This window comes from Dasypus novemcinctus, chromosome 7 (genome assembly GCF_030445035.2).
Source record: "Dasypus novemcinctus isolate mDasNov1 chromosome 7, mDasNov1.1.hap2, whole genome shotgun sequence".
Classification (NCBI taxonomy): Eukaryota; Metazoa; Chordata; class Mammalia; order Cingulata; family Dasypodidae; genus Dasypus; species Dasypus novemcinctus.
The window spans coordinates 63,335,259-63,344,625 of NC_080679.1; the positions used below are offsets into that span (position 1 = coordinate 63,335,259).

At 36.2% G+C, this 9,367-nt stretch overlaps 1 non-coding gene across 1 annotated transcript; it reads left to right on the top strand.

The window, feature by feature from the left end:
- Positions 1-5,685: 5,685 nt before the first annotated feature.
- TRNAG-CCC (transfer RNA glycine (anticodon CCC)) lies at positions 5,686-5,760 on the top strand. Its single transcript has one exon. It is a non-coding gene; the product is annotated as a tRNA-Gly (tRNA).
- The last annotated feature ends 3,607 nt before the right edge of the window (positions 5,761-9,367 follow it).

Consider the following 9,367-nt stretch of genomic DNA (forward strand, 5'->3'; position numbering starts at 1 on the left):
GTGCCAACCCTTAAGCTCATAGATGCCAATAATATGCCATTGGCCCTGGTAAAATGACCAAGGTGAGTTCATGGACCCAATAGGCCTCTGTGAGCAGAAGATGACTCAGTTGTATGAAATCAGTGTCAATTTAGATTCTGTGTCCAACGGTCCTTGAAATGTTTGGCTATTTCCCTTTTTTGCTGTAGAATCATATCTTGGTACTTGACTGCTTTGAAACTCATCAAATTTGGTGCTTGATGCATTTGACATGAAACTTTTGTCCCAGAACTCATGGTTTGTTTGGTACTGGATACACAAGTTAGAACTCATTGGTGTTGTTTGCCTCATGACTACCCTTTTCAGCTGAAACAAAGGGTCACATATTAGTCACACAGTAGCTCTTGCCCTGTGCACATACCATTGCAGTTTTAATTTATCTTCTGTGGTCATTTTGTGTATTTTTGTGTGTGTGTTTTCTCATTATGGTCCTAAGAAAATGAATAATGATAGTGCAGAGCAGAAAAGAAAATTACTTTGCACCACCATTGAGCAAAAAAGAGAAATAATAGTTAAATATGAGAGTAGTATTCACATTGCTGATATTGCTAGGGAATATGGTATGCCTAGAACAATGGTCTCTGTCACTATTAACAAAAAGATTCACAAAGGAGAGACAATAAGAGACACAGCAGACCAGGGAGCAAGAGATTGAGCACCTCTCTCCTACTCTGGAAGTTCCCAGGATTGGTTCCGGGTGCCACCTAAAGAGAAGATGAGCAGACACAAAAAAATGCACAGCAAATGGACACAGAGAGCAGACAATGGGGCGGGGGAGGGGAGAGAATAAATAAATCTTTTTAAAAGAATAAAGAAGTGATTAAAAAAAAGTTGATGTTGTGAAAGGAATTAAAGCAGTAACAAAGCAGCATTCCCAAATACTCGATGAAGTTGAAAAGCTGTTATTAATGTGGGTAAACGAGAAGCAATTAGCAGGCAACAGTGTTTGGAAGCCATGATATGTGAAAAAGTGAAAGTGTTGCATGCCACTCTTTCCAGAAGCAAGTGATGAGAGTGTTGATCTTTTTAAGGCCAGCCACAGCTGGTTTGATAATTTTTAAAAAGAGGACGGGCCTGAATTCGGCATGGAAGAATTCCAGAACCTTTAATTCAGAAAGACTTGGAAGGGTTTCAGGCTGATCCAAGCCTGCAGGTGCAGAGGGTACAGTTGTGCAGGATATTGTATCTTGGGGCCAATCCATGGGTCTGAGGTCGATGCTGCTGATGTTGAGGGGTTAGTAGAAGGAACATCGTGAAGAGAACATCTCTGAGGAACTGCAGGAACTACAGAAGGAGCAGCAACAAGAGGTGGCTGAAAAGATTTTTTCAGGTGAGGAGATAAGGGAGGATATCCCCAGTTCCTTTATAAAAGAAATGTGTGCAAAATGGGCAGAAGTTCAAAACTTTGTGGAGAAGTAACATCTGGACAAAGCTCTAACAAGCAGAAATGTGAATAACCAAACAATTTCCAAAAAGAAGCTCGGAACACAATGAATAACCAAACAATTTCACACTTTTGAGGAATTCAAAAAGAAGACAGAAAAGAGTCCTCATTGGATAAGGTTTTAGTGAAGGTGACAGAGAGTGCCAGAGTTTGTGGTGCAAGTTGAAAAAAGGCAGAAAAGAGAAAGAAGACCTGAATTGCTGGTGCCCGAAATTCTACTGGAGGGAGACTCTCCTTCCAAGCAATCTACATGTAACCTCTCCTCCTCACCACACTCCTCCCACCATCCAATTAGGCCACGGACTCTTCTCAGTACAGGTAAAGTGAAGTTTTTGCTTAATTTAATCTAAGTATTTATTAATTTTTAGGTTTATTTTTCATGTAAAGTAATGATATACATATTGCCTTAAAAATGTATATTGTCGTTTGGTTTGGGAATGCATGAAATTTACTTACATTATTCTTTATGGGAAAAATTTATTTGGCACTCATCTTTTTTGGTACTTGTCATGCCTCCTGGAACCAGATAGCGAGGAGCACCTAGGTATCACTGTATCCAGTTACCTCAGTAAATGAGCAGCTCTTCTTGAGAAAGGACATATAGAATCTATACCATGGTCATTTACCATGGTGTTCCAAGTTTCTTTTTCGGGATCAGCCTCTCCTTTAGGCAACATATTCAGGCCTAAAACTCACAGAGAAACTTTGCAAGAAATTGTTACATTTTACTGCCACTGTTATCTTATTATCACTGCCGTTTAAATAATTGATCTGGTTTTATCAGGTGCCAAACTGGTGAATTAGTAGGGATGTGATGGCAACTACCAATCCTACATCACTTAAGTCTTTGAGAATACCACTGAGTTAGTATGCATGTAGTTCCAGGGTCTTATAATTAGTTTTCACTATTATGATGGCACTTAGGATGGTTCTTCCAGATCAAGGACTCAACATAAAATTTCTGCCCACTGCAAGTACATCCAAATTAATTATATGCTCAGATGGAGAAATGAGCAGTACATAGGTCTGTGATCCTTTGGCTTTTATTTGTCTGCTCACCCAACCAGATATATCTTTGAGTCCCCTGATATCAGCATCTGCTGATACATTATATCTTCTAGGGCTTGAAATACCAGGTATCCCTCTTACCCTGGTGCAAAATTGCTTAGGAAAATAAATGATCATAGAGTCAGTATGGGAAAGGATTGGAGGGATCTATGCTGTATGGATTTGCTGTGACATTGCTGTGTCAAAGCGGATCCAACTTCCACCCCTACAATAAGTGGCTCTAGGTCAGAGAACAGCTCCAGTCCAGAAACTAGTGAGGGAATACCCTTTGAGAAGACTAACATAAGCCTTCTGCTCATTTACTATTGATCTTTTATATATATTAGACATCATCATAAATCCCTACATGTCAGGAGGGTTTTCACTGCTCCAATCTTACTGCCTTTTATGGTAATTCTGTCCACCTGGTCCTGTTAAGTTTTGGCCTCCTGTCTTCTTTTATTCTGGAATCCCATCATCCTCATTGAGAATAAGTGGACGGATTCCAAGTAATCTCCAACTGTCAATCCAGGCTTGAGAGGGCAGTAACTACTGACCTCTTCAGTCATGCTGCTGTGCTCCCATGAGGGCACATTCCTTATCTCCTCAGGGAAGGAAATTGCCTCTGGGCCCTTCTGGGGAACATAGTCTGGTACATTCACAGATTTTATATGATAGTTGTCTTCTCATATGCCCACTGCTCTTAGGTTATTTCTTCCTCAACACTCTTTCAAGGCAATTTTGGCTACACACATCATTTAAAACTCAGGCATTTTTTTACCCCAATCTGCCCAAAGCCAAATTAGCAGCATATTAAGACTAAGTGCAATATCAAATGAAATCCTCTGAAGGGTAGGTAACTTTCCTTCAACTTTGCACAGCAACTCTTAAGACAGTATAGGTCACAACATAGGGGGCTGGGGTGCACTATTTTGTACCATTGCACCAGTCAGCCATTGGTTAGCAATGACCATGGGGGGCTGTAAATTCCAAGATACTTCCAACTGTCATGGAAGTACAGCCCTCTTGTGCATGTAGGTAAACAGGTTTTGGCTGTCTCAGGTATCACTCTGACAAAGAGAAGCAGGTGCTGGCTGTTGGGAAAGCAATATCACAGCAGGAGTGTGAAAATAGTAATTGGATCTGAGGTGATGTGGGTGAAGCTATGATAGAGTTTACTATCTACCTATGTCACAGTTTTAATATATATCTCTAAGTATGAGTATATTTTAGTTATCTCTTTAATAATCATATATCCTTATAAATGTTATATTTTTTTCTGTATTGAATTTTGAAATTCTATTTTGCCCATCTAAATAAACTGACCATATTCTGAGGTTATTCATTTCCATGACTTCAACTTGCAAATAAGTTCTTATCTATATGAGGTAGCCCCAAACAGATTTTTTCCCCCTTCTTTGTAGTAAGTGTATATGAAAAATGATGGTCTGGTTAGTTGTATCTCACAAACCACAGGCAAAAGAAACTATCAACCATTTCTGGATATTTACAGTTGTAAATATCCAGGGGCTTCATGGTACCACTGACTCAAATATTTTAGCCCTCATGTCTATAGCAAGAGTTTTTTGAGGGATGAATATTTTTGTGCAAAGAACTATTTCATGAATTGAGACCATTCATTTAGACCACTTTCTAAGGCTCTGAAATATTTGTGGAGTGATGTGCTTTAAGTATGAATTGCTCTATCCGTATCTATGGGTAGTTCAATATGACTGAATAAAAGTATGAATTACCAAAAAAAAAAAGATGTAGCTTACAATGAACCAAATTGAAGAAAAATATTGCATTAATATAAATTAAATGAATAGAAGTGAACTTTAAGTATACTCTGGAGTACCCAAAATTAATATGTAATACTGATGGGAATAATTTTATATAGTGAATATGACAAAATGCAAATCTATTTTTCATAATGTCATTCAACAACTTAATCAATATTAATGCATTATATGAAGTTATATGAAGTTTATAATCCATAAATATTAAATTGAAATAAAAAATTCAACAAATGCTTTTAAAATTAATTGCATTTAAGACCATCCCAAATGGATTATCATTAGTGATAAGTATAGCAAGCTTATAAGTAGGTATGATTTCATAGACCTCCTAGATTAAATTGGGCCAGATGAAAATGCAGTCACATTCTATGCAAGGAATATTTAACCAAATAGACCTGCCACAAACTTTCTTGTGGGGAGATCCAGGTGATAAAGCTAAGTATCTTAAAATAAATTTAAAGAAATATAAATTTACACAAAGAGGCTGACAAGACTATAATATTTCTTAAGAATAATAAAAACCAAAAAGGCTTGGAGAAAATGCATTTATCATCATTCCTTTGGAAGATGTTTACAAGTCCTATGTAAAACACAGATTTTTTAATCACCTGCATATCACAAAAGATTAGCAGCTATGCGTGAACTACTTACAAATGGCCTATATTTTCTGATTAAATATATTATAATATATAAATAAATATAATTATAATAATATATAATATATAATAATAATATATATGATTACTATCATGTAATCAGCAGTTGGGCAGTGGTAACAAAGAAAGAACTGGTTAAAAGTAATTCATAGGAAAGGGGAAGCATTATAGAATATACAGAATTGCAATAATCCTTGCTCCCGCCACTCCTTTGCTCTGGTGATCACCATCTTTGGCAATGGAAATTCAGCTCTCAGATATTATAACCACTTTCTCATAGCCTATAAAAATGGAAAAATTGTCACAAGTATAAAAAAAGAAAGTGCATAACCAAGAAATCCATGTAATGAGTCTCACATGGCTGATCAATCGAAGAATAATTCAGGGAACAGAGGTTTTTATTCCATGTCTACCTACAGTACTGCTTTGTGACTTTAAGTAAGTTACTCTTCTTCCCTACCCTAAGTATGTATCTCATTTTCTATGAGGGCAAAAACTGCATTGAACTACATGATCATTTGTAGTATTGGATATTTCTTATATGTACATACAACACTCAAAATAAAACCATCAAAATATGCTAGAGGCATTGAAAAATATGAAAGTAAAATATCTGATATAGAATTTGATTCATAAAATATATGACATTTAATCTTCATTTGAATTGTCATTAATTTTAAATAGAAATGTAATATATTTGGGAGTGGATGTAGCTCAGTGGTTGAGCACCTGCTTCCCATGTATGAGGTCCCAGGTTCAATCCCTGGTACCTCCATAAATAAATAAATAAATCTCTAAAAAATGTAATATATTAAGTATATTGTAAGATATTAATTTTTAAGAATGCTTAAGTATTATCCTCTAGTCTTTACTTTTATTTCAATGACAAAAGTAAAATCACAATCATGTTAAATATAATAAACATATGCTACATCCATAATATTTGAAACTACTCAGGTTTGTGAATCCAATTTGTTGTCATGTTGTGAAGTTTCAAGGTGACAAGGAATACAAAAAATATTATTAGTTATTGGATTATGTCACAAAATTGAACTGATTACAATCTCTATGACTAGATCTCCCTTCTCTGCCCAATTTTTCATATCAGCAGAGCCTATAATCACTTGAGGTATTCATTATAAATATAGAATTCTGGCTGCATTAGAGAATTACTTAATCAGAATTTCTAAGAAGTAGCCCCACATGATTTTTTCCCAGCAAGGTTGGGAAACTCTGACTTAACAATCCTGTGGCTTTAAAAACCACCTATATTCATTCTTGCAATGGATGTTTATGGAATGCCCCATGAGTGCCAGGCATGGGAATGTGGGAGTGAACAAAACAGATGAAATTCCTGTCCTCCTGGAACTGATATTCCACTTTGGAGATAGAGTAAACACACACACACACACACACACACACACGAATTGCTGGATGGAAATAAGAGCAATGAGTAAGAATAAAATGTATTAAGAAGAATAGAGCATTCTGGGGCAGGGGTTGATAGGACTGATTATTTTCTATAGGGTGTTAAAGGAAGAAATTTCTTATAAGAAGACAATAAAGAAGTGAAAAAAGTGAGCCATGTGTGAATTTAGGAAGATGAATCAGAGAAAGTGCAAATGCTCTGTGATAGGAATACTCTTTGCTGCTCCAAAGAATAGCAAGGAGGCCCATGTGTCTGGAGCAGAGCGAGCTAGTGGCACCATGGAAAGAAATGACCTCAGAGAGGGAGCATAGATCATTTGGGACTTTGACTTTAATTTGTGTGTATGTGAAGTGAAGTAAAATGACCCAAGTTAAGTTTTTAAAGAGGCATGGTCTAGTTACTACTTTAAGAACAGACATTAGAAGAGAAAGACTATTTTGGAGACTATTTTGGATACGAATGAAAATTCCCACAGCAAAATATAAAATAGTTTGGACAGAGATAGTAGTGTAGAAAGAGTGAGAATTGGTAAAATACTGGGTATAATCTGAAATTATGCCTATATTTGCAGATTACTTGGATTCCACATGTGAGAAAAAGAGTGGTGTTGGAGGGACTCCAAAGTCCTTGACCAGAGCTATTGAAAGAAAAGCATTGCTACTTTCTGAGGTAGAGAACAGAGTAGTTGGAGCAGGTTTGCAAGAAAATCAGAGGTTTACCTTTCAACATATTGAATTTAACATGCTTATTAGTGATCAAAATAAGCATGTTGAACATGTACAAATCCAGAGTTCTGGAAACTCTGAGATGTAAACGAGGGTTTGCTGTGTACAGACCTGTATTTAAAGTCAAAATATTTGTCACAACAAGAAAGGATGCCTAAGATAAAAACTGGAACCAGTTGCACTCCAAATTTAAAAGTGGAAATGAGGAGCCAGGAGAGGAAACAGAAGTAGCACTGATGATTTAGAAAACTTGAGAGAGAGAAAATTATGTCCAAAAAGCCAAAAGTTTCAATTAAAAGAAAATGATCAAATACTGGTTGGTTTTAATAACTGGGGGGTAACTGGTAAGAGTTTCTATAGAGGGGTAGGAGAAGAATCCTAATTGGAGTTGGTCCAAGAGAGAATGGGAGAGTAAAAGTGAAGTCAAGGAGTACAGATGTCTTTTAAGCAATTTTGCTCAAAGTCATCAGAAATATGGGGGAATACTTGGAGGAGGATATGGGCTCAAAGATAAATTTTGTTAAGATAACAGATATAACAGGTTAATATGCTGATGAAGATTATTCAGTATGAGAGGAAAATTAATGGGCAGAAGAGAAAGTGAACAATTCCTGAGGCAAGAGAAGATGGGATTCAGTGCACAATGGATGAATGACCTTTCCTATATGCTTGGAAAGATTTTCATCGTAACATGAGTGATGATGGGAAATATAGGTGCTTCATTCAGGAGATAGGTAGATTTGATAGTGGCAGCATCGAATTCTTTTCTGCTGACATTTTCTTCTTCAGTGTAACAGAAAGCAGTGCCAGGAACTAAAACTGAAAAAAGAGCAGAGATGTTTAAATTAGGAGGATACAGAAGGTATTAAATAAATGGCTGGAATTGTGAAAGAGTGAATAAAAGTTGAAATTCATCAGGCTTCCTAAGGGACACCAGAATTTAGTGGTTATGAATTTAAAGTGAGATATTAAACTACAGTTGATTTTTTTCCAGTCACATTCAGTTGACTAGAATCAGGTATGGACTAGGCAAAAGGTAGTATTTACCATGAGTTTAGAGCTTTCTAGGCAAGAAAATTGGAGATAGAGGGCAAGTGAGTAAAGGGTACATGCAAGAAAATGATCCTAATGATGTCCCATGAAATATAATCTAAGTAACTAGGGAATTGAAGATATGATATGATGAAGAAAAGGGAAAAGAAGCCTGAGTATGACTTTGAAGGATTGTAGATGTGGATAATTAAAATTACAATAATTATGACCAAAGTCGTATTAAAGAGAGAGAAGATATTTTGTGTCCTGAAGTTTTCAGAGAGTGAGGTGGAATAATCTTAGAATTTTTACAGGATTACAAAAGGAGTGGTAGCAATAGTATAGTCTAATAGCATTTGCTTCAAAGTTGGGGATATTTTAAGGATGAGAGAGAGAGAACTCTGGGAGTAGCAGTGAAAGCGGATAACTCCCCCAACTAGAGAACTTCTTGCTTAGAATTAATCTTCAAGATTTATGACAATCAAATGCTGACAACTCACAAAGTTGCCTATATAGCACTGCTTGCTTTGCTAATTTGCACAGTCTTATATCCAATTGCTGCCTTGACATTTTCCCTTAGGTTTTGAATGGCTGTCTAAATTACTTTGTGGCCAAAATAGAACTCTGGATCATCTCTCTCTCCTCCCACATAAAAAGGCTTGCCTCTTGCTTCTTTCTATATCTTCTTTATTTCAACAAATGTTATTATTATCTACTTACTTAGCCAAGCCAAAAAAAAAAAAATCCCAGAACTTATTCCTTATACCTTTCTCTAGTCCTTTAAAGCTTATCCATCAAAAAGTACTTCAACTTTGTCTCCAAAATATCTATCCTCCATTAATTTTGCTTTTCTATTCTCTTATTAAAATTCTAGCCCAAGTCACCATCTTTCCTGCCTAGGCTACTTTTTAGCCTTTCTAAATGGTTGCTGTGTATACATTCTTACCTCTCCCTAATTTCACAGCCAGAAAAATCTTTTCAAAATGCAAATCGATCATCTTCCTCCCCTGTTTTTTTAACCCTCTACAAAGGGATTACATTATACTTGCAATAAAATTATAAATGTCATACCCTGGTTTATTAAACTCTTTGTAATCTGGACACTGGTTGCCTCTTTTACCTCATTCCATACGACACTCCTCCTTAACAACTCTACTCTTGCTCTCCTGGTTTTCTTTCTTTCTGTTTCTCTACAC